This window comes from Microplitis demolitor, chromosome 8, assembly GCF_026212275.2.
Source record: "Microplitis demolitor isolate Queensland-Clemson2020A chromosome 8, iyMicDemo2.1a, whole genome shotgun sequence".
Taxonomy (NCBI): domain Eukaryota; kingdom Metazoa; phylum Arthropoda; class Insecta; order Hymenoptera; family Braconidae; genus Microplitis; species Microplitis demolitor.
In genome coordinates, this window is record NC_068552.1 from 18,687,946 (window position 1) to 18,695,466 (window position 7,521).

Here is a 7,521-nt window from a genome sequence, read left to right on the forward strand (position 1 = left end):
AGGCTAAAATTTATTCAATAAATTTCGTTTGACTCCTAATTGATGACAATTGTGAGTAATTTTTTAAAAATTTTATATTTTAGCAGTTGCAACAACGTCGTCCTTTTTTCTGTTAAGGTTTTAATATTTTTTTTTTTTGAATTAATAAAATTTTAGTCATATTTTTAAAAAGTGGGTGGAGGGGGGTATTATTTGAAAATAAACTTAATGATAAAAAAAATTTTGAAAATGAGCTTAATGTGACATTTAAAAATGGCGTCTGTTAAATAAAACCTGAGGTAAAAATTTGTAAAGTATAATTTGATAAATTAATACTAATTATTCTTAATGACAAAAAATTTTATTGATATTTTTAAACATCTAGAAATTTCTTGGAACTTTTTTGACCAGAGCTTTAATTAATACTTAGGTGATTTTAATAAAATTTTAAACAATATTACATAAATCCTCAATAAATTTGATAAAATTATGAATACTTTCTATTTCCTTGAAGTTAAATATAAAATTAGTATTAAAAATCCTAACAAATATCGATAAAATATAATTAGTAATTTATTTTTATTTAAAAAATAACGAATTAGTTTTAAGGCTGCTCCGAGCTAATTGAATTTATGAATTTTTCTTTTCTTCTAATTTATTAATAAAATTTCATTGCAGTTTCCGAGAAAATGTACAAGACGAGCTTTTTCGCAAGATTTTTATCATCTGAGTCATATAATTATTCAAACGTAATTAGAAAAGTGAAATTCGGTAAGTACTGCCCAGTCTTCATGAAATTTGAATTTTCATTCAGTTAAAATTTCCTATTCATCGGTATTACGTTCTGGCAAATAATCACTGCCCAAGTTATCAATAGACCATAAAAAATGAATAATCCATTCTATCCAACAACTGAACCTTCTCTCAACCGATTATTTTTTTACCGTCGGTACTAGAGTACTCCTCCGTACTTTCGCCTCTTCCAATCCTGGGGTTTACCAGAAATTATCAACCAGAAACTCAACAGCTAAATTATCTAAGTGCATTTCTTCACTCAAAAACAAAAGCAAAAAAATATATACTGATTGAGTTATAAATATTTATAATTACTTAGAGAATTAAAATTAATAATCATGAAATTGAATTTCTACAAGTCTTAAACTTAAACTAAGCTGATGATTTCCAGGGGAACGCGCATTACTATCACCGTCTTTTTCACCGGAATCGACAACGAGTTTGGTTTTATCGCTGGAATGTTAAAAGGCCACCTCTTGGTCAACATTAAATTTATTCGAATTAAAACGCTGCAGTGCGGCAAGTTGACTCTCTTAAGATAAGCCGAGCCTTAGTCGTGGTTGCAAAGCGGTCTGTCCGCTGATCAGGCCCCGGCAATCATCCCGACTTGTGTATGTGTGTAACTCGTAGCAATATATATCCGAACAAGGTTTCAGCTTTTTGTCTTCCAGCGGTTCTATAGCCAAGTAAACTTGGCCCCTTGTTGCTCCTCCTTTAACTCTTTCTGCCGTTGGTTCAGTTGTAGTTGTAGTTGTAGATGTATATTGGCTATAGAGTTGGTTTATGCAGACACTTTATGCCCCCGATTGCGGACAACACCAGAACGCTCTCAGGTCTCAACCCAGTCCACAAATACTTTGTCAGCAGACTTAACTCAGCAGCAACACCGTTCTTAGCTCAACTCACAATGCCCTTAGCTCCGCGTGCACCGAAACAACTTTTAAAAATCTTGTTTAATTTAAATTCAGATCAGTCCCGCGCATATTTTACTTTTATCAAACCATAAACCGCCACCGCCTCTACCATCTCCGTCATTTAAAATACATTTATAATTAAAAAATACACTGATTGAAGCAAAAAATAACAAACCGCAATAATAAATAATAGTAAATAACTTTGTCATTCGGTATTTTATTTTGCTTTTAGCGTTTATTTAAATTATATCCCTCTGAAATGGAGCTTTAATAGGGGATAAACGTTTGATAGATAATTTTGTAAACGCAGTTAAACGAATAAATTATACGTTTTGTACAGAACCGACATTTGTAAGTATATATCTTGTATATATATTGGGTAGATACAAAGCAACGATATTTTTTTTCATGCATCCAGGTCTTGGTTGCATTCAAACAAACGCACGCGTGTATGTACATGCTTGTGCATGTATCTGATAAATGTGCTTTTGTGTCTCAAGTATAGAAATAGAATCGGACAATGTATTTACGATTTGATTGCAGTGACTGAGGTCAAGAGTCACGACAAATTATTATATCGATGGCTATGAGAACACAACTGAGTGGTGATTGCGGATAATAACTAATAATAGGCCTCTCGATCTTCCACACAGTTTATCCATACATATATATGTATATACTGGGGAAGAGGACGGAACAGCTTGCCGTAAAATAACCAAAGGGCGCCGAGTCAATTTCTCGATTCAAATCATTATTTATCCGTTTTTGTTATTATTATTACAGATCCCTCAATCCGCGGTAATAAAATCATCCGGCTCTTCGAGTATCAATACAAATAAATACGCAGCTTTATATCCTACTTTATTTATACATCCATATGTTTGCATAAAAGTTTATGCAGAACATATTAAATCCAAAGGAAATACTCGGGGAATAATATTTCAGGTAATAACTAATGACGTCAGGGCTCATATCTCGTATATGTGCACGAGTTTAAATTATCATTTAAATATTGCATTACATCTATTGCATTTAACTAATGATGTATATTTATATATATAAGAGAGAATACTCATCTTATTTCTGTCTCAATCTTATATTCCAAGATGGCCGGCTGCACGCGGAGGCTGGCTCAAAAAAACGATGAGCGTAATAACGTAGTATCGCTAATGGTTGAGCAATTTTCAGCGGATACTAATGCGCTCTTTCAGCTCCATACGTTTCGTCCCTTTTTCGTTTTCTTTGCTCCCTTTTGTTTTTTCTCTTCTCATCCTCCCTTTGCTCCTTTGCGTCTCGGTCTCTCTCAACACCTATTTCTTCCATCACATGCATCATATTATACGTTGGCTAAACCGTCATCCTCATCCCCAGCACCCGTTACCGCGCCATCAAAACGCAAACCCTTTCCACTTAAATGAAAAATTAAAACCTTTTTTCTCAGTAACCTCAAGCGAGATGGACACCATCGATATTATTATATTTTAATGGCCTTTAAATCTTGTATCGCACAATATTACATTATTGCGCCGTATTACTTCAAATAATAATTCTTAGTCTTCGTCTCTCCTCTCCTCTCGACTCAAACGCAATCATATACTTGATGCAAATAATAATATATTACTCACTTATACACTGGCACACTCATATCCATCGTAACTCACATGTTCATTTTACAAATTATAAAAGATTGTCAATTATTCAGCCGGATAATTCAATCAAATTATTATTGCTTTTTTTTATCCTCTACCCATTTATTTACGTCTGTAATCGGGTGTTTTATTTAGTTTTTATTAATGTTTTAATAAATAATTTATCCCAATTCTCTCGTCAATTCAATTCGAAATTTTATGTCAAACATATTTTTATAAATTTTTAAATTATTTACTAAAAATCATCCGAAAATATTTCATTCCACACAGAAAAAAAATTTTACGCAAGAAAAATTTTGCATTAGGAATTGAAAGCTAAAATTTTCTTAGGAATAAAAAAAATTTGCTCTCAATTCAAAATAAGAAAAATTTCTGAGTTCAAGTAAAAATTTTCTGAGGGCGCGAAGAAGAAATATTTTTTTTCTGTTAGTAATTTTTGTCCCAAAAAAAACATTACTTTTATTACTGCTGATTTTTTTATGACTCATAAAAATTAATGTATTTATTTTTTCAAACGCGCTCGGAAATTTTCTATTCCTGACTAAAATTACTAAAGAACCATCATATATATTATAATAACCCTAAAAAAAATTTTTCATTATTTCCCTATCTGACAGCCGTCTAAATAGTGACTTTTATCGACGTGGAATTCTTAATCTTCGGTCTTACAATCTTGTTGATTATTAAACTCTCCCTTGTTTCAGGTCCTGGTTATTGCACCTGGTCATTGTGGTTATCGTCGGCATGAATAGCCGGTACAAATGAGTTTAAAATTACGCGGAAGTTGGTAACTCTAGATACATATCTCGATATATCATTTCGGTAAGTTTTTTTTTTTTTTTTTTTTTTTTTATTAATACTAATATTATATATACATACATATGTAGACTGATAATGATACCTGTTATTTTCCAAAACATAATTTAAACCGGTGACTTTATTTATTCAAATAATTTTTTCTGTCGCTGGTTATTTTATCATTGATAAAAAATTTATAAAAATTTAAACCTCCACTTACGCAAGTTAGCATTATCACTGTTACTGTGTACTTATATTTTAAATAACTATTTATGAAAAAATTAAACCACGTACTGAATATATTCGTATCGAGCCTCGCCCCGTTCCGTAACTTGATTTGGATTTACAACAATTACCCTCCCTATTATACCTCGCAATTTAAATAATAATTCTCCCGCCAACGATCATTATTTTATACACTCGTTCCAGAATATAATAGGATAATTATTATTTTATTATTCGTCGGGGAGTTGCCGAATAATCGCAAATCAAAGATACTCTGCGCCCTATTTTTCATCATCTTTAAATATTTAAATATAATTTCCTAAATATTTAAAAATCCCGAAACCGCGCGTGGGAATTTGATCAACCTGCTGAAAATAGCAGACGTTTTTTTTATTTATTTATAATTTCAAGCCATTAATCGATTTTTAATTTAATATCGATAACTTCATTTTCTTTATCGCTATAAATAATCCTGACAATTATGTCATTTGAATATAATTAAGCTTGAAACATAATTATTATTATTGTCATTTTATGCGCTCGCTGTTGGAAGTTAATCAAAGTCAATAAATTTGACGCTTTCAATCCGCTAAATTTTTTAAAGTAATCTGGTTATTTAATCAACATCCAACGGTCCTATAAATCGTCACAATAATTATTTACTGTAAATAATTGGGTTTACATAATCATCCAAACTGAACAATAATAATCAAAGCTTAACAAGTAACTAATGAAAAAATAATTAGTCAAAAATTTACGATTTTAAATACAAATTTTGCCATCATAATTTTCAATTATTTATAATCGATAGTCAAATGATAACATTTACACTCTATATATTTAAATATATTATTTAAATTAAGATAAAGGATTCAATTATTGACACTTTATTTTATTTTATTATTTTCTCAACTTCCTTTAGTATTTTTGTAAGTTATACAAATTAATTATTCAAATTTTTGATAATTAAATTAAAATATTTTGATGTACCGAAAAAAAAAGAGTTCTTGGCTCAAAAAAATTTCTTGAGTCGAGAAATCCTTTTTTTTTGTGTGGCATGTAAATAAAAAAAAATTTGAGAATTTATTTTAAATTAATAATTAATAATTAAAAAAGTGTAATGAAAATAATAAAATAATAATTTAACGCAATATAAACTTTTGTCTAAATTAGTAGACTACAGTCGAGTAATATAAGAAACGAGGATCCATTCCAGAGCTTCGTTTACTTATCTACCTTGATCCGGAATTGCGCACTAACAAAATCACTCCCGAGGTACTCTTTAAGTGGCGCGACTCGAGCGCAAGCGCTTCTTGTTCATTTTACTACTCACTACTTACTTTAATACAATAATAACAATAACAACAGCAACAATATTTTATCCTTGCATTTATGCCCGAGTTCATGAGTACCAGCGCGTGAAAAACCAGCTCAGCATCAGGCTACAAAAAAGTAAATGAGCTCGTTCCCATGCATACGAATCACTCATTTGGATAACCAGCCTATTTTCATTTTAAATAAATATTTAAATCTTGATTTACTTTTTTCAGTTTCAATTGAGTTCGCTAGTCCAAATGGGTTTAGAAAGCTGACCAATCAATTGCAGTATAGACAAAAAACAAAATCCAATACTTTTGGTATCCGAGCGGGTCGTTAATTTTAAATTAAAGATCATCGTTGATGTTGATGCTGATGCTGATGCTGGGTTTAAATCGGATAATATTATTACCAAAAATACCAAGGGTCTCTATAGTAAACCGCGATACTGAGATTAAACCATGGAGGTGCAATTTTGATCCAAGAGAACCTGATTGGTCAGTAGGGTCTCGAACGGCAGAGGCGGAGCGACCGTAATGAGTTTCTAGCTGGAACCCCTCGTCCGGTTCAACGTCGCTGCTCACCTCACTCTATCAGAGTAAAAGTGCACGGTACTCTTATATCTTTATATTTTTATATACACAGATCTACATGTACACTTGCTGGTTAGTCGGTTTGAAACGTCAGCCTACATTCAACTCTTGAACCTTTTCTCTTCTCAAGACCAAATTTAATGAGGTACTTTATTTGATGGTTATAGACCGTGGAAAAATTTATTGTGATGAGATGAAAAGTTTAACATCATCTCTTATTATTGCAGCCTGGTACCCGTAATATTGTTTGTTTAATTTGTTTTTTAATTTAAATTCAAGTCTTCTTAGTTAATCTAGTAGTTTCGTCACTTGTTGACGCTCACTGAGGCCTTGAATTATTTAATGAGAGAATGTCTGGCTGTACACCCTTATATACATCCTAGCTAGCCTAATACCAATGACTTGTCGTGTCGTCACTGTATTTTGTCTCTACTCATCTTAAATACTTTATAAAGACACACATGTCTTGAGCTACTCATCTTGTCTTTTCACGTTTAACCACTTACTTATGTGGTCATATTTAAAATACTGTGGTTATACATGTGGTTTTTATTCATACACTAGTCACGAAAAAATATTTTTCATTTATTTATTACATCAATATCATTGCGCTTTATTTAATTATTTTAATTATAATTATTTACCACACTAATTAATTTGTTCCTTGACCAAGCAAAGGAATAAGAAATGAATTTTTTTTTTTTTTTTTTTTAAATACTCCGGACTGGAATCGAACCGCTGACCCCTGGGTTACTGGAAACTTTCTCTGCTGTCGTAGTCTAGACATTTTTTTATAAATTAATTGAGTACTTTGATAGAGTAATTATTTAATTAATGGAGTAAAAAAATAATATTGAGTAGATCGAGGGTTAAAAATAAAATTAGATGTAATTTGTTTAAATTTTAATGGGTAAAGTGTGTAATCTAATAGGTGAAGAGTAATTGTGCGAATATATATTATCAGTAATACAAAAGAGAGTGTGAGTAGTAGATTGCGGGAATATAAGAGGGGGTTGGAGTGGGTTTGAAGGGGGTTGACCCTAATCGCGTTAGTTTCCGCGCGTAGACTCGAGTGTTGGTTCTAATCCCATCTCTTTCGGAGCCGACTCCTGGCAATTGAGGTGTCTTTGTCCCTTTTTCATTGTTTTCATTCCTTTTGGGGTCTTGTTCTAACAACATCTTGCTCTCTGGTCACGTATATCCGTAAAACAAAGGAAACATTGAGGTATATGCGCCTCAATATTTAATCTC

General features: G+C 31.6%; 1 long non-coding RNA gene across 1 annotated transcript; it reads left to right on the plus strand.

Annotated features, from left to right (window-relative positions):
• The first annotated feature begins 669 nt into the window (after nucleotides 1-669).
• Nucleotides 670-5,966, plus strand: LOC103572368 (uncharacterized). Its single transcript, XR_549088.1, has 3 exons — nucleotides 670-750; nucleotides 4,042-4,159; nucleotides 5,911-5,966. It is a non-coding gene; the product is annotated as an uncharacterized LOC103572368 (long non-coding RNA).
• The last annotated feature ends 1,555 nt before the right edge of the window (nucleotides 5,967-7,521 follow it).